General features: G+C 41.4%; 2 long non-coding RNA genes across 3 annotated transcripts in view; one reads left to right on the forward strand and one right to left on the reverse strand.

The window, feature by feature from the left end:
- Window positions 1-1,048: 1,048 nt before the first annotated feature.
- On the reverse strand, window positions 1,049-15,129 carry LOC132335915 (uncharacterized). 2 transcript variants are annotated; one of them, XR_009488774.1, is made up of 2 exons: window positions 15,001-15,129; window positions 1,049-1,545 (listed from the first exon to the last, which is right to left on the reverse strand). It is a non-coding gene; the product is annotated as an uncharacterized LOC132335915 (long non-coding RNA). The 2 variants fall into 2 exon arrangements; XR_009488773.1 differs by lacking the exon at window positions 15,001-15,129 and adding an exon at window positions 10,969-11,171.
- Window positions 7,907-17,987, forward strand: part of LOC132335911 (uncharacterized) — a 44,064-nt gene continuing 33,983 nt past the window's right edge. Inside the window, exons 1-3 of the long non-coding RNA XR_009488770.1 lie at window positions 7,907-8,034; window positions 8,172-8,300; window positions 8,685-8,756. This is a non-coding gene — a long non-coding RNA (uncharacterized LOC132335911). The remainder of the gene's footprint in view (window positions 8,035-8,171; window positions 8,301-8,684; window positions 8,757-17,987) is intronic.

Below are 17,987 nucleotides of genomic sequence, written 5' to 3' on the forward strand. Positions count from 1 at the left end.
TGGAGCACAAGTCCTGTGAGGAGTGGCTGAGGGAGCTGGAGTTGTTTAGCCTGGAGAAAAGGAGGCTCAGGAGGGACCTTAGTGTTCTCTACCAGTCCCTGAAAGGAGGTTGTAGCCAGGTAGAGGGTGGCTTTTCCCCTCAGATTAGCAGTGACAGGATGAGAGGATAAAGTCTTAAGCTACACCAGGGGATGTTTGGGTTGGGCATCAGAAGGAATTCCTCCATAGAAAGGGTGTTTAGACATGGGACTGAGGTACCCAGGAGGGGGGAGGTAGTGGAGGTAGTCGGAGTCCCTGGAGTCACTTAAGGAAAGACTGGAGATGGCACTTGATCCTATAATTTAGTTGACACGGTGGTGTTCAGTCATATGTCGGATTTGATGATCTCAGAGGTCTTTTCCAACCTAATGGATTCTGTGACAACCTCCACCTGCAGGACAGGCTGTCAGATTTCTCAGGCCTCAGTAAAATAAAATTCTTTCACTTCTCCCCCCTGAAAAAGATAAATGGAGGGAAAATGGAACTTTTGAAGGAAAAATAAAAACCCGAAATGAAGAAATTGGGTTTTTTCAAGATCAATAATTGAAGCAGTGGTATCTATACCCTGTTGAGAAGAAAATTATCTGGGACAGTTAGGGAACTAATTTCTGGTTTAAATTATGTGCTTAAAGCTTTAAAATACCTCCCTGAAAAGCTTTTTTTAAAAAAAATTTAAATAGTTTCCAAACAGTCTGAAGTTACTGTGGCCAGCATTTAAATTTGCTACAGGCTTCTATGCCATTCATTCATGCCTCCTGAGATTGAATTATACTTAATGTTGCCACATGCTTTTCTTAAACTCTTCTTCTATAAGTCTTAAGTCTGCATTTACATGTTATTTTTGAGCCATATGTATATTCTTTTCCATCTACAAGTGAATTACAGTCATTCCCTTCTCAGTGTTGAGTACTTTTCTCCCTGCACATTCTGTTCTAGAGACCTGCCAACAGGCCAAATGTACACATATTGTCAGCATGGGGCCAAGCTTCACCCTAGGTTAATTCATCCCTTTCAAAAAGTAATGGTATTTTTTATTCTGGAATATAACATATAGCATTTTTTAGGCAAGAAATTATACATAATAAAGTACCCATTCTTAAAGAAATATTGAAGTTACTTTTCATGTCAAACTCTCTAAGTTGTTTGAATTCTCTCAACCCAGCCCACAAACCACAAATGTTTGCATCCATTATTTCAAGGTTCCCACAGATCTGGGTCAAGATTTGTAACAAAATTGCTGGCAAATTCTGGCATATCAGGGCTTCCAGCAATATTACCCCACCCCTCCAAAAGTGTCTTTTCCAGATGTTTTACTGTGCTTTGACCAGCTGCATTGCAATGTCCACTCAGCCCACCTCAGCAGAACAGCAGCCAAAACTCCTGGTACATGCTGCCACAAGATGTTCTGTCTTTTTTCCTGCCACTGCATGTGTACTTAGCTTCTTGACACCTGGATGAGTGGATCAGTCATAGTTTTTTGAAGCTGATGTTGCATAAAGGAGAGATCTGTGGGGGAAAAAAAAAAAAGAGTTAAATGCTTTTTTTGGTTTTATTCCTGTGCTGAATGTTCAGATTTAGAGCTTAGATTTGACATAATTAAGTTATGCTTAGGTTGTATCTTAAACATTAATTTTAACATGAATTTCATAATGAATTTCAATGATAGTCATAGTTCCTTTTATGCTTAGATTTTACCTTAAACATTAATTTTAACATGAATTTCAATGATAGTCATAGTTCTTTATACCTTAAAGGCATGGAAATTTAATCATTGCAATACCTCCTAGTCTTCAAGTTATTTGAAATGTTTTGTATCATTTGAATACCACCTGAATCTAATTGTGATCTTTCCTAGTGGCCTGTGTTCCCAGTTATCTGAATTATAATTGTGTAACTAAGGGTGTCATTCCTATCTGCCACATACTGGGGTATATACTGAGAGACTTCCTTACCTTTTTTAAAGTCCTCTATGTTTTAATTGCAGCAAAACAAGAAACAAATTTAGAAACTATATGCAGCAAGTGTGTTATCACTGAATTAGATTATATGTGCTAGCATGAACACCACAAATAACAGAATGGAAACCAAAGGATCTCTCGCAGAAAACAGTGGTGATAAAGGATAGCTAGGCTTGTACAGGCACATCTGTTAACTCCCATGACAGCTCACACTTCAGCCTCTCTTTGAACTTCCTATTCAGCTTTTTTTGCCAGGTTTGTTCTGGGATTTGCTGTAAGGTACAGCTAACTTGACACCTCTTGCCTGAGGTTTGGTGGGTGAATATAAAAGCAGAGCTTGTTAACCAATTACCAGGCTTTTAGTTGTCAGTTCAACAACTGTTTTAAGAATTACTTAGCTGGGGTCTCTGGTTTGGGAGCATGGTAGCTGGAGGCAGAGAGGCTCAGGCAGGTACACACAGAACATCCCAGGCCTGCCTGCCTTCCTTAAGGAGGATGCTCCATGCCCCAAAATGCTGCCTCTTCTCCAGAGGACTCCATCAGATCATGGCCCATTAGATCTCAAAGCAGAGCAGGACAGCATGTGAGGCCCTACAAGAGTTGGTCAGGTTGACAGAGGAAAAGCGTAACCAAATCCTGGTGGAGGGAGAGGTGCCAAAACAGTTTTGGGATCCAGAGGGACTGACAATCCAGAATTCACTAGGCTGATGGCCAGGTCAGTCCCAGGAAGGGGTTTAGAGAAGACTGACTTTCCATTAGTAATCTGAGCTGCTAATGTTTTTTACTCCTGTTGGGTTATCAAATGCAATGAGAAGCCGGTGTTGACAACTCTACAACAGATCAGTTAAAGATTTCTAGCACTTCTCTGGCGAGCCAGATTGGAGCTGAAGTAGGAATAACTTCTCTCACAATATTTGATACAAACAAAAGATAGAAATGACTGTTTGCTCTATTTCTTCCTGTCTGCCTGACTTGCAGTATGAATGGAGCTGAAGCTGAACCCTTGCTGTCCTTCCAGTGCTTCCCAGGGTAGCTAAATTATGGAGGAAGTCAGGGAGTCCTAGATACAGTCTTCTTCTATATCTTTACATTCACAAACAGTTAAGAATCAAACACAGGTCATAATGCACTATCATACATCAACATTTTTTGCCCGGGACTCTTGGGCACCCACTCTTGGGGTGACCTGCTGAACAATTCTGGCCCATAGCCATGGCCTGATATCAAGTAAATTCTTGTGATATATGGGGTAATATGGTATCACTTAGCTCAACAGAGATATCTCATGACTGTACCACAGCATAATATGCCTCTAACGCAAGTACAGGCTCTGGCTGGAATAAGAGCTGTTTGCATGTCAATGATTTCCAAGCTTATTAAAAGTTAATGTGCACATCCACACTCCCTTTGTGTACACAGCTCTCCAACACAGCAGAAATATTTCAGATGCTTCTCAGCCTCTAACCTTAACAATCAGTTCATACTTCCAGAAATGAAATTTCTCTCTAAAGACATATGAGACAATTTGAATGATAAGTACATGTAAGCATATATATCACCCTCTAGAAGTTCTTCTGGAGCAAGTGAAGCTGAATTACACTGACGGCTTTTCAGTTCATCTTGAATAATTATTGTCTATCTTCTTTCAGTATACCCACTCGGCAGCCCTGTGCACTAGCCACAGAAAAAAAATCTGGCTTTCCCTAGTACTGCCTTAACTACTCTGTGCTGATTAACGTCAGGTGGAGTTGTCTTCTGATACATATTTTTCACAAACATTTCATTTAGTCCATTGTTCAGTTAAGTATTCCTCGAATTTTTAATATAATAATTTACTGATCAGTTTGACATTTTGTTCTATTCGGCAGCTGCTACTGTGATCATGACTGCAGGCAAAGCTTGCCTGACATCACATCAAGGGAACAAGTTCCTTTTACTTCAAAAAGCAGAGATTTTTCTGTAATGCTGAAGAAGGCACTACTCTGTAACCTCCCTGCTTGCTGGTCTCAGAACTGTTTCCCCCAGGGACCATCACTCAGTAATGCAGCTTCCAGAGGAGGGATGAGCACTAGCCACAGCCAATAACCACAAGTACAGGTGTGCTTTAGTTTGCCTCACAGGAACAGGTGGCTACATCACAGCAGGCATTTTATTGGACCACCCGAAATCCTGTCTCAGCCAGCTCTCTTTTTTTTTTTTTTTTTTTTTGCTTTTACTCTCTTTTTTCCTCATGCCTTCAATGAAAGAATACATTTCTTGTTATTTTCTTTAATATCTGATTTTTTTTCCCCTTGTCCATGAATGCCAGCTTTTTATCACTAGTGGCAAGGTTCCCCCCTGCTCCTGCCTCCTCCCAGACTGATACTATGCTTCAGTTCTTCCCTTTAAAAAATCTAGCAGCAATACAAAACAAAGAAACCTCCATTTACTGCACATTTAATCACATTTTTTTCAAATGTAACCTAATCAACAAGTCATTCACTTTTCACTTTTTAGTGTGCAACAAATGTATTTGTTTGAGCTCTGGTATTCAAACCAGCATGTGCATTAACTGTGTGTGTGTGTGTGTTCCACTTTCCTCATAATCCCAGGCATTTGAGCCCCTGCCAACTTCTTTATTCGGGGACCTGCCTTCTCCACACTCCCTTTGTAAACTTTGCATTTGTTTTGCTTTCTAGTGATCATTGAAGTTCTCACTCCAGCTGGGAGGACAGCCAGGCACCTTCAAGAACAAGGGAATGATTGACAATATTAGGCAGAAAATTGTCTACCAGATGCTGCTGAAAAGGAGAGGTGGCAACCTTCCGACCCCCTTCTCAGTACACGAAATCATCGCTTGTGTGACACGCCTCTGCCCCACTTGTCAGCTGAGTGGGGAGCACGGGGTCACTTCTGAGTCTGGCTGTTGTGCAGTAAAATGCCACCCTGCAGACAAGGCTGTGCCTTCTGCATGAAGGGGGTCCCAGTGCCAGCCATGTGTTGGAATGAAGTGGAAAAATTACCAGACATTACACACTACTTTTCAGTTACCACCCTGAAATACTGACTAGGTCTGAATAACCTTAGTGGTACAGAAACGAAAGGAATTCCAGACAATCCATCCTTGGACTGTGAGAGCATAAACACCAACCAGTCCTGCACGGCTTTTTAAAAACCCCTCCCCAGAGGTCTTCCTGTTGCCCTTAGTACGTTAACACAATTTACATGTTTATGTCTCTTAAAAGGTTTTGTTCCTCCCCTGAAAAAAGAGGTCAGGTCACTGGAGTTTCATGCTCATGCTAATACAGTGACTATAGTTCCCCTTTCTACAAATTAACTAGACTGAGAAAAACAAAGGGATGAACTGAAAAAGGTAAGACTAACATTTTCCTACTTAACTACTCACTGCACATGAAAACGCAAACAGAGAGAGAAAATAATTTTTCTGAACAAAAGCAGTGAAGGACCAAAAAACCCAGAGTCTACACAGAGGGCAGACACACAAGACACACAGGCCTCTGAAATGCAAATGTTCAAGCACAAAACAGAAATAACCATATATACGTAGTTGAGGTTTTCTTACACTCAGACACACATGCACACACAAAGCTATTTGAGGGAGTTTCTATGTTGTTTGTGCTCATGCATGTGGGGTAACAGCAATGTGTGTGAATAACAATCCCTGAAATGACACCAGAATTAAAGGAAGGATATAGGAAATGAAAGATGATAATTGAAATGCTATTTTAAGCAAATGTATTCATTAATTGTCTTAATTCAGGTGGAACTTCCCCTGCAAATTAGCAAGTCAACTTCCTCTTTCTTAGTGAAGTGTCAAAGAACTCAGATTGATTCTGAAAGTCAAAGCTGAATTTGGAGAGGTAGCAATTACAAAGAAAATAACTAGCTTTTCCTTTCAAAATGAACAAATTAGATCAGGCACTGAGAAAAACATAAATATTACCGGACCCATAAAACTTCTTTCAGACTCACTCTTTACATGGTAAGTTCTTTATAAATCTTGTGGAAGCAAGAAAAAATACATAATTCCAAGTCAACACCACCAGCAATAAAAATATTTACACCAATAGATTAAGCAATGGGTACAATTTTATCATCTTGCTACTTATCATAAGATAGTATCATTTTATTTGTATAAATTCTTTATCTTGGAGATTAATACTTTCCTTAGAAAAAAGGCACTCCACATTTTTTTGCTTGCATAACACACTGACAAGGCTCCAAGTAAACACCACTAACCAAAATTTAAGGAAAACACCAAATAACCAGATAACCTGAGGCTCACATCAAAGATTCCAACATCAATCAGCTGCAAGCCAGTTCACTAGCTGGACAGGTAGGAGATATTTTCTGTGTTGAACATGTCCCTGTTTTCTAGAGAGTGCAGTGCTTCATAAAGGTTAATTTTTGGTGCTGGTGGAGTTTTTTGTTTGGTTGGGTTTGGTTGTTTTGGTGCTCTTTCAGAGAAGCTCCCTGAAAATATGGAAGTTACTCTGGAGTAACTCCTCAGTTAACTCCTTGGAAGTGTCCAGAAATATGGACAGTTTTGATGACCCTTTTTTCCCTGAAAGGCTGAACGAGACCACCACACCAGACTGTTCCGCTTTACTCGTCCCTCCTCCTTCGGGATCAAGCTGTCCCGTTCTCCTTGTGGAAACGCGGCCGACCTCTTCCTGCCTCTCCCACCCTGCTCCCCTCCATGAAGAAAAATCCCAAATAAACAAACAAGTGACACAGCTCGGAGCTGGACAGGCACAACTGAAGAGGACTGGCACGGAAGCGGGCTGTCCCCGCCAGGTCCATGCCCCTCGCTGTCACGCCGCTGCTGACGGGCCGCTCTCCGCACCGCCCCCGGGTGCCGAGGGCCGGCCGAGCTGCGGCAGCCCCCGCTCCATGCTCCTGCCCGCGATCCTGTTCGGCTTTTGCCTCGGATTCCTGCTGCTCCTGCCGGCGGAGCGCGGCGCGTAAACACGCGCGGCGGGGCCGCCGAGCCGCCCGGCGCTGCGCGGGAGGGGCGCGGGCGGCGGCGCCGGGACGGCCCCAGCCCCGGCCCCGGCCCCGGCCGGCCCCTCGGAAGGGGCGGCCCGAGGGCTGGGCCCGCGGAGGGGAAGGGGGCCGTGTGCCGGCAGCCGCGGTTGCTGCGTGGTTCTTACGGCGGGCAGGAGGTGGGCGCTGGTCCCAGCTCCGAGCAGCTCTCTCCAGCAGCCGCCTCCGCTCTGCCCTTCTCCGTGGCCCCGTGCGGTTCGGGCTCTGCAATAATCGATGCCACAGCGAGTTATAAATAAACATCGTAAAGCCCCCGCTGCTTACACGTCGGAGGGTTGTGTAAGAGTTTTGGCTTCCTTAAAAAAATTTCCAAATAAAGCCATTGTAATCTTCCTCTGTGAGGGGGAAAAAAAAGTTCAGAAACTTTTAAAGAAGAGCTCAGAAATCGGCAAATGAGTGAAATGCCCCAAACTTGGATCTGTCACACCTCATGATTGTTGAGCTAAAATTGATAACCAGGGACCCTCTGGCATGAACGCGGTTGGGACCATCTGTACTCGAGCAGTTACCTGCTTTACAGGCACAACACAAGTGTAAGCGTGTTCTTCTAAACACGCTTTTAGTAGTGGGATTTGGGCGCAATGCACATAACGTGAAATGCAGCCAAGGTCGCAGCTAATCGCTGTGGCCAGTTCAATTCAACTGCAGCAACCCCCCTGGGAAACAGGAAAAGGTCTTAAGTTCCATCTACTAAATCTCACTCATTTCTCTTCCGGGAGATTAGGGCTTTCGTTTTGTTTTCAAAGGAAGGATGTTGTAAAACCAAAACCGAATTTTAAAGTGGTGGTGTTTTGGTGTTTTAAGGGTATTTTTGTTTTTGTTTTTGGTTTTTTTTTTTTTTTTTTTTTTTTTTTTTTGTGATTATCTTTTCCACTGTAATGTTTTGGCTTGAATTTCTAAGTCTTTCAAATTAATTTTTTGGTCTCTAAATGGTTGGGCTTTGTTTAGAAACACTTCAGCTCTTCTGTTATGCTGGCTTCCTTTGGTAGAGGTGTGTTGTATTTTAATCTATGATTTTTGTAAGCAAAAAGAAGGCCTTGCGGGTACTAACATGTTACTAAATACAAAGGATTCAAGTGTTTATAGAACAAACTTATTTGTGTATAATTTTTTTTTTTCCATTTAAAGGAACTGTCAAATCGGGCTTTGTTGTGGGAAGAGAGGAGCAGCAGGAAGGAGCAGAGCAGAGGGAGAAGCCAGTGCAAGTTTTCCTGGAGGCTTTTTGTCTTACTGGTATTGAAGATATTTGGCCAAAAGGTGCTAACACAGTGCACAAGTTTGGTGTAGATGGCAAGATAAAGAGTTTCATTTGAACTAGAGCTAATGAAGCATCTACTGCCTTGTCTGAGTTAGTAATTTGAAACATGTTACTTGGATAAACACAAAAGTGGAAAAAAAAGGCAGAGTGAAGCAGGTCAGGGAAGCACAACAAAGAAAAGAAGGAACAGGAATGGATGGTTCTAGTCACAGAGGAAGGGCAGTAGAAAAAGAGTGGAAGGGCAGGGGAATCAAGTAGTAGGAATGAGAAGCTAGCCCCAAAGCAGTGAATAATAGCAGAGATGTGTATGAAGCCTAGAATTTTGTTTCTAATACTTATTTCCTCACAATTTCTCCTTGAACAAAACTCTTCTTGATGGACAGCTTACTGGGACAGAGAAGAAGAGGACTAGACACCCTTGTAAAAGAGGCTTGGGATAATTACATGTGACACAGGTAAGTGTACTGGAGGTACCTGATACAGCTGTTGTTTAAAGTTTGGATTGTTTTTCTTTTGTGTCTCTATTTCGTGGTCACATTGCTCTTTGTGCTGCTCAGTTCAGCCATGTGCAAAACTCAAACTTTGGAGACTTGGGATCTAGATTACCATTTTGGTAGAATTCTTATAGAATAACAGCACTGATTTTAGAGGAGAATTAACCTCTTCTGCCACAGAGCATTAGGTGAACAGCCTGATACATGAATTATTATTTCAAGTGTTTTAATTTTAATAACTAAAGTGTAGCATAGTTCTTTCAAAAAGGAGATGAGTTAACTGACACCACCCATCTTGCTAGTTATCTACAAGGAGATTACAGAGAATGATACTCCTTTGCACATGCATTTTGCAAATGTTCTCCTGGTTGTACCCTTTATTTTGCAAATTGCAGACATTGAGATGAAGGGTCTATAATTTCCTAGCTTGCCTTTCTCTTGGAACACTGGTGCTGCACTGGCACGCATCCACTTTGCTGTGACTTCATTTGAATACAGCAAATTCTTTATTATGATGAACAAAGGGTTGCTCTCTGGTCTGCTTTGAATCTCAGTCTGCTCATGGAGATTAGTGGGTTTTGAGCAATGCCAAGTCACTAAATATCTCTGCTTCACTGATCTCAAAGACATTTGTGACAATGGATTTAGTAGTAATTTTCATGCATGTTCCTGCCTTTGAATGGATAATACCTTAGTAGTTCTGCTTCCCATTGCTATTAGATTCTCCATTTCATTCTAAAGGATTTAAATTCAAAACTTCTCTTTACTCATATATTGTTGCTTTGTGATACATAAACACATTTGTTTGTGGTTTTAATCCTAGAATACAACTCTCCTTCACCTTTTTGCTTATTTGCAATTTGGGGTTTGTTGTCATTCATATTACTAAGAAATACCTTGTGGCTAAACAATGTCTTATACTGATGTTTATCATATTGCTTTTGTCAATGCATTGAACAAAACCTTGTATAATAAAGCAGGATCCAGAAATGACAAATTAAAAATTTTCCCAAAGACTGTTGGTCAGTCTTTTTCTATTTCCTGAAAATTTCTTAAGACAAGGAGTATTGCTTTATCTTGATGTACGAGACAGAAAGTGATAAACCTTTAAAAAACACTGGGTTAAATTTTCCAGAAGTGGACAGATTCCAAAAGCCTTGTGTTGCTGCCAGATCAAGCAGTAGACTTCTCTTTTAGTTTTTCCAGGAAAACAGCAATTAATCTCTAAAGCTGAATTTGGTTTCAGAAAATGGATGAGCACACTGAATTCTTTACTAAACTAAAGAAATTTACTAAGCTGACTTCCTTTAAAGAGTAAAAGCAAAAGTGTTCAGAGCTCAGTTAACAGAAAATTCAGATCAACCCACACAGACATAAAATAGGTAAGAGAAGTATTAAGAAAGGTCTCTTTAGGGTTTTTTTTCAACCTATCTTGGTTTCTCTACAGTGAAGTTGCTCCTAGTTCAGGATTTGGCTGTTTTACTCCCAATCCATGCATGCCAAAGGGTATAATTTATTCATAGTATTTCAGAAACTTTTTCTATGAATCTTTGAAGATTTGTCCTTCTCAGTATTTTACCTGCATTCCAAAGGCCTGTATTGTCCTCTAAATTACAAATTCACTCTGATGAATCCAGATGATGAGCCAGGGCCTTTGCTTCTGTGCATAACACACTCTGACATCAGCAACACAAAACCAAAGTGGGTGGCATGAAAACCTTTCAAGAAAGCTGTGTCAATACTGTGCTACACTCCATCAATAAACCACAAAGATTGTGTTTAGGGAGAGCAGCCTGCCTCAAAGAATTGCTGTCACTGCTCCAATGCCAGATCAGCCTGAGCTGTGAGCCCCTGATCATTTCCACTGCTGTTCATGATGTTGGTCAGAAAAGATACCTGGCTTCAGGCTATTAAATCTAGGGCAGGTGGAAGGTGGTGTCCAAAGGAAGGTGGTGTCCAAACTTCCACCCAGCAATGTGAGGTCACCCTGCATCATTACTTGCCCAGGGATGTAGTAAATCTTGCTTGGTGGGATTTGTATCATTATAAAATGTTAAAAACCTGACTCTTGTTTTTGTATTCAAATAGACATTTTGCTGCAGTGTGACCCTTGTCTTTTCTTCTCAGGTAGCCACCTCCAGCTCTTTTTACCAAATCCAGGGTTTCCACATACCTGTTTTCAGCTGTGCTCCACAGGAATCCCATCACATTTGCTGATTTAGTTTAAACATCTTCCAGCTATCAGCATTTCCATTTTGGGTAAAAAAAAACCCCACAGCTCTCTAATCCTTGAGTTCTAATCATGTTCCAGCCACCTTGATTCCAGTGTTCTGACCTGGTCTGAAGATCCCAGCAATGGAAAAAAGATATTACTGTTTTGCCTGGTTTCTTCCCTCAAAGCATAATTATAAGCCACGAGTTTTGCACGTAGACATGTACCAACAGGTGCTAAGCCTGTAGAAATTTTTCCATTGATCAAACTTGAATTACATTCACAGTTACAGTCAGGGAAGCAGCTTCCAGAGCATGTACAGAGCATTTGCTAGGTAATGAAGAACTTAAAAACCTGTCCATGAAACTTTGTAATACTAGATGGAGCCAGAAAGATTGTTACTGTATCTGCCCAAAATTCCCACTGCTGAAGAGAGCAAGATGATTGAATAAAAGGCAAGATTTTCCAGTTTGCCTGTCAGCAATTAGGAGGAGCAGGAGATAATAAGAAAAAAACTAATGGCATTCATTTCAGACCAGAGTGAAAAAAAAAAAACAACCAGTGCATGGTTCATCACAGGGCTAATACTCTGTAATGATTGATGATTCTGTAATCAGAGCCCACATAGAGAGAAACAGGCTGTAAATTAAATGGTGTATTTCACAAATGGTGAGGAATTGTAATGCAATGATCAAGAATTTGCAGAGAAAGACTTTATGCCCCTTTATAACAAGCTGCAGCGCTTCTAACAGAAATAATTAGGGTTCTGACAATGTATTTGTTTGAATGAAGAATTGAGTTTGACAATAAAAAATAGCCTGTAATCTGCGTGTCACATGCAGCTTTCTACTGACACAGAGCCTCATGGTCTAGTGCACCAGCATTCACAGCAAATTAGTCTCAGTTTTACTGTATTGCTTAACCACACCAAGTGGTACCTAGAGAAATAAAGTTGTTTTACGAGGTCTCTGCTAATTGAATAGTTCTTACAATTAAAAATAATACAATGATTCAGTGCTTAAGAATAGACTTAAAATAAGTCTTAAAATATGTCTTGCTATGGTTTGAACTTTCTTTTTTAGACCTAGTAGTAAAGATAAAGGAGAAGGAGGAAGAATCCATTTCTCTTTCACTTTTGAAATCCCCAGTTTGGCAGGCCACTGGCTTCCTCAAGCAATTCACTGGAAAGCTTCCTGGAAAGCTTCTTCCTCTCCAGAAGCAAAGCACCCCCCCTTAGCTTTCCATAGAAGAGGAAATGTGCATATTGAAAGTAAATTCCAGTGTTCATTTGGGGAGATGAGTAGAATTCTGGTTAGGAAACTGGACTAACATGAGAAAATATGCACTGAAAAGTCCATGTCAATTTGAGTTAAACAAAACAATTCCTCTTTTGGTCGAACTCATCTACATCCAGCACATGAGCAGATCAGCCATGCAGCACACACAGTGCCTCTGACACCTTTGGGAACCCCAAGATCTGTTGCAGCCTTTCAGAAAATTTGAGTAATCCATAAAGTTTTGGATGTATCTTGTCTGTGTTCCATGTCACATATGGACATGTTCTATTTCGGAAATCCCACGGGCAGCAGCCCTGATTCTTTCTAATGTTAGGTGTTACAGTGCAGCTAACCTCTTTCTTAAGGCAGTCTAAGATGCCCTACAACTGCCACTTCTCAGAGGTCCTGAACACAGTTTTTCAGCAGCTCATCAGAAAACTGGTAACCATGTCTTAAGCAACTGATAAATAGAAAGGGATCTTACATTCTGTGATGGCTTGTGTGGTCGTACAGTCTAACAAAACACCATTTCTGAGTTACTGAGCCTTTTTGGGGGCCAGCATAATTGTAGAGGAAGGTAATTCCAGCAGTGACTACTTTTAGGCATTCAAAAACTGCTCGCAGAGAAGTCTGTGTCTGCTCAGGTTGGGGCAGTCCTTACATGTGGCATCCATGCTAGTGAGAAATTTATAAGCCTTGTTAATACCTTCTTTTTATTTTTTTTGTTTTAATAATGATTTATAACAAATTTCCTAGCTCTTAAATATGTGACAGAGTTCTTGTCCACTTATGGTGGTGCATTTGAGTCAGATTTTTCACTGATGCTGGGAAGGTGTGCATTAGCATGTGGAGGAGATGAGACACCCATTCACAAGAGCTGTGTTTCTTGGCTAACTTTTGTATCAGTCTGGTTATGAAAAGAAATGAAAATGTGTCAGCAAGGATTTCAGTGGCTGTCCCCAGGTTTGCAGGAATAGCATGTGACAATTGTGAAAAGGGGCACAGCACAGGGTGACACAATGACACAAGCTCCTGTCTATTGACCTCTGATTTTGACCATGAAGCTAGTAGGGAGAATTTGCAATATAACTGTATGATTCAGTGCTTTAAGTATTTTTTTTTCAATATTTTATGAAAAGTTTTTCTCTGAGTCTCCCTTGTGTTTTCCATATGAACTTGCATGCACATGCCAGATTTTCTGGTGTGTATGTGATGGATTACATGGCTGGAGGGGATGCTGTGCTGTAGCCACATACCAAGCCATCTTTGAGGGTGAGGGTACTGACAATAGGAGCACTCCCCATTGCTTCACTTTTTGCTTGTTTCTCCACAGGACCAACATCACAGTGAGATGTTGCAGTGTTTAACCATTCCCACAAAAGTTTAATGAGTCAAAAAAATGTTGTTTTTGTCCCATGACCATGTGGCCCTCTCAGATGTGCATCAAGTACAGGAGAAAGGCATTTTGTGTAGAGCATGAAGATGTAGCAGTACAAAGTGCTTCTATCCCCTGTTAGCTCCCAGATGTGGTCAGCCACATGTGGTTGCCCCAGAAAAACAGTTTCCAGTACTGCACCAAAAAAAGTCTCCTTCCTGTGCTAAAATCAGTGGTCTCAGGCATGTTGATAGCAACAGCAGCTGTTGAATTTTTTCAAGTGAGCTCAGCAGATCCAAAATGAAATCTGGGCAGCCACCAAAGCCTACCGTAAAGACAGGGAAATTAGACAAATATTTTCAGTTCCAAATTTGCAGAAGTGAAACAATCCTTTAAAATTTAATCCAAGGAGGTATCTACTGTGCTTTCGACTTGTCATGAGTGTTTAATGCCCTCATGACAGTTTTAGGACTAGAGAAAAATTTGAGGGGTGTTGAGCCAACACTTCACACATATTTCGTTTATTTACACTGCAGCTTGTTTTGAACATTGCCTACAAAATTATGCTTCCTAGAAGAAAAGCCTGGCAACACCAGCAAAATTGTTGTAAACAACCAGAGTGAACGCTCCAGCCTGTGTACAATAGACATGTTAGAACTCAAAATAGCACCAGAGGAAAAAAAACAACCTCCCTTAACAAACAATAAGAACATTGTTTGTTTTTAAGAAACACTGAGCTTTGTTTTCAGTTTCTAGATTAAGCCTAATTGCCAAAAATGCCTTTGTTAGTGCCTAAACCAAACTCAAGTTGGGAAGCATAGTCAATAATTATTTCAATTAAGAATGTACCGTCAAAAACCTAAGGGTGGGAATGCAAGAAGTGAACAGTTGTTCAAAATTAAGAGCCTCTTTCTGTGCCTATCCTTTGCCTCTTTTTTTTCCCTCAGGTATAGAAATTGCCGCTTTAATGAACAGCAGTAGAAACTGAGTTTCTGAGAAAAACTAAGTTCAAAATGGAGAGCTTTTGGCAGCAGTCTCCCTCCCCCTCTCTTTGAGATCCTTAACAGATGCCAAATTTTTCCTCTTAATGCTTGCCAGGGCTATTGAATGCTGAAGTCACTGTTTTGAACTTAAAACCTCCTGGAACTCTGAGACATCTGTATGGAGGGTGCTTGCTGCCCTGCGTATCTGCCAGAACCCAAGAGTGAAATTCAGCTTTGCAGTCTTAGAAATTAAAATTATCCCAACTGCATTCTGTCTCCCATCGTTTCTCTTCCTCTTCTGGCTCTTCCACCCCATCAGGCACAAAGAATAGAGTTTCTTGTACCCTGCAGTACCCACCTTCTTCCCATTAGGAGCAGAACACTTGGCAATCTTCCTGGATACCCATGCTGGTCCAATATTGTCTCTGGGACACATGCCTTCTTTTGTGGTCACTGGAGTGAGGGATATGTCCCTTGTGGAACAAATATTACTCAGTAAAATGAGCAGGAACAGAAGTTGCTTGCTAGTGGCTGTTCCTACAAGTGGATGCATGTTGTATAAACAGTAAGTATGCTAAAGCTGCCCAAGCCCGTGGATTCTGGGGATTGCCTCTGTTCACAGCCTTTTGCTACTGAATCTGTTCATCAGAGACAGAAATTAGTTAGGGAATCAGGCAACTTAGTGGCAAAGTTTTTATTTCTGCCCTAACAGGGACTACAATTCATAAACTAAACAGCCTTGAGAAAAGCTAGGAGAGGGCTCCAAAACCTGCACACAAGGAAGAAGAGCATTTGAAGTTCTGGACCCTGTGGAGACCACTGATGCCAATCATGCCAGGGACTTGCTGCTTTCTAGGAAAAGGAGAACATTTTCTGTATGGTGAGGAAAAGCAAACATGCAAGAGCACTTACTTGATAAGCCTTTGGCGTCAAATCTACAAGCTGGGTATAGTAACATGGCAGATGTTGGCAAAGTCTGTCTGATGAAAATTCCTGTAACTTTTTTCCTTACCTTAAACTATCTCTGTGTCTGTGAAGAATATGTAGCAAGAACCCTTTATGATGTGATAGCATTCTCATTCTTTTCCTTTGTTGCAAATCTGCTTTACAGAGAAGCAAATGAATTAGCTGAATCATGAATTAACTGCATTTCAAATAGCACCATGTGGCTGTCAGTTCTGCAACTTTCCTCTTCCTGCAGTATGAAAATTGCATGTGCATCACTGGAGACAAATCCCTCCAAACAGCAGTGTCTGTTATTAGTTCTAAAATACCAAAAGGAAATCTGGACATCAGCGTTATCCATGAGAGATGACCTGGCCTGACCAGATATTAATCTCAAATGAGTCCAAGCACTCCTCTAAATCAGTTCTGAATGCAGCCTAAAGTGTACCCAGCACTTTATATTTCCCACCATACTATAATGGAGATGACACATGCTTTAAAGTGTTGGATTTATGCAGATTTGCCAAGAGGGCAATGGTGCACAAATAGAGCTGTGTTTAACTGAAAGGACATGTGCTCCCCATACGGATGCGGTCATGGTTGCTTAGGCTCTGAATGAGTTCATATTGCACTTCTCCAGAAGAGAACATGTGCTAAGTATTTCTTCAGGCTAATGTTTTTTCATGCTACAAATAGTAGTTGTCATCATCTCACCCAACACAGAGGTTTCAAGACTCAAGCTGTCAGAACATACTGGAATGGTTTGTGTCTGTGAAAGATGACTGCCAGGAAGTACCTGCCTATCCTACATTGGGTGAGCAAACCCTTAAAATCACCTCTGTGCTCCTCAGTGACTACCTCAAGCAGTTTGTTCTCAGTACATTGCCTGTTGGAGACTCCTTTGAAGTTACCTAACTCCCTTAGTGCTGCAGGGGACCCAAACATGCAGCTCTTACTTTGTTGTAACCATCTAGGGCTATAATAGCCTCATGAGTATCCTCCATTCCTCCATACATGTTAAAGTGTTTTGGTTGTTTTTTTTTTTTTTTTTTTTTTGAAAGCAAACAGGAAGGTGCTCAGCTTGGGTCCAAAAAGGAATAATTTGTTTTTTGAAGGGGTCTTTATAGATTAACCTAAAATTACTAAATTTATTAAGAATGTGCATGTACAGGCACCCCAGGCACCAAGATGGTAATTTTGGTTTTAATTTTGTCATATATGTGGCTGAAGAGCACAGGATAACCCCCAGGCCATGTTCTCTTTGTGAAGGGGTTCCTCCTGCTGTAGCCCCTCATGGTGGTGTTGCCTCCAGCTCACACATTTCCAGTGGGAGAGTTCTCTCTTCCAATCTCTCTTGTTCTGTGAACCACAGAACTGACCACGAACAACCTGAAATCTTTCTGTCTTCAGTTTCAGGCCACTTTTCACTATAGGCCATTGCTCAGACAATTCCAAGTGGGAAGGTGCATAAGAAGAGCGTAGACAAGGGAAGTTAAGTGATCTCAAACTTGTGATGCTCTTTCTTCTCCTCTTCCCTTGACACCCATGCATACACATAGTTAAAGAAATACATCTGTCTGTCTGTCTGTCTGTCTGTCTATCTATCTATCTATCTATCTATCTATCTATCTATCTATCCGAATCTCCCCTTTGTGGGGTACTTTCCTAGGTTGTGGCCAAACTGCAGTGCTGGTGCAGAGACACACGAGCTCCATGGGCTTGCATGTTCCTGTGCAGACTCCTTAGCTGAGACTTGGAGCTGGACCTGCCAGGACCAAGGCTGGAGCTGTGCTGAGGCAGCTTAGGGGATGTTGTCCCGTGTGCCAGAGCTGGCTGTATATTCTGGTAGCATGGGCTGCAGAAGCAGGCTGTGCCTGGGCTAGGAGGCTTGCCAGACACCACGTGTGTTGGAGAACACTGTAGATGAACTCAGGAGGACCTAGTGGGAACTTGGGAGCCATGGAAAAAAGTAATCTCACTGTTTAGACTATCATAAAAAACCTCTTACAATGAACAGCAGAGAATGGACTTTACTCCCACTCATCTCTTTTCACTCATCTGCCCAATGAGTATTTTAGCTGCAAATGATAAAGGACAGGATACTTGTCATCTTATCCTTCTGCTTATCAGTCTTTATAGTGTCAGCTGCAGACATGTCACAGACAAGTGGCAATCAACATCTTTCAATCATGTACTAAACATTCAAGTGTTACCTAAGCTGCAAAATCTGGAGGGAAAGAAACCTCAGATTTACAAATACCTCCACATACTTCATACAGGTTTGTGCTATTTTTTATGCTTACAGCTACTGAGACAGTTTCTGTGGGCAAAAACCCCACACCTCATCAAGCAAATAAAGTCATTGCAAATAAGATCACAATACTACTTTTCCCCAAAAAT

This window comes from Haemorhous mexicanus, chromosome 1 (assembly GCF_027477595.1).
Source record: "Haemorhous mexicanus isolate bHaeMex1 chromosome 1, bHaeMex1.pri, whole genome shotgun sequence".
Taxonomy (NCBI): domain Eukaryota; kingdom Metazoa; phylum Chordata; class Aves; order Passeriformes; family Fringillidae; genus Haemorhous; species Haemorhous mexicanus.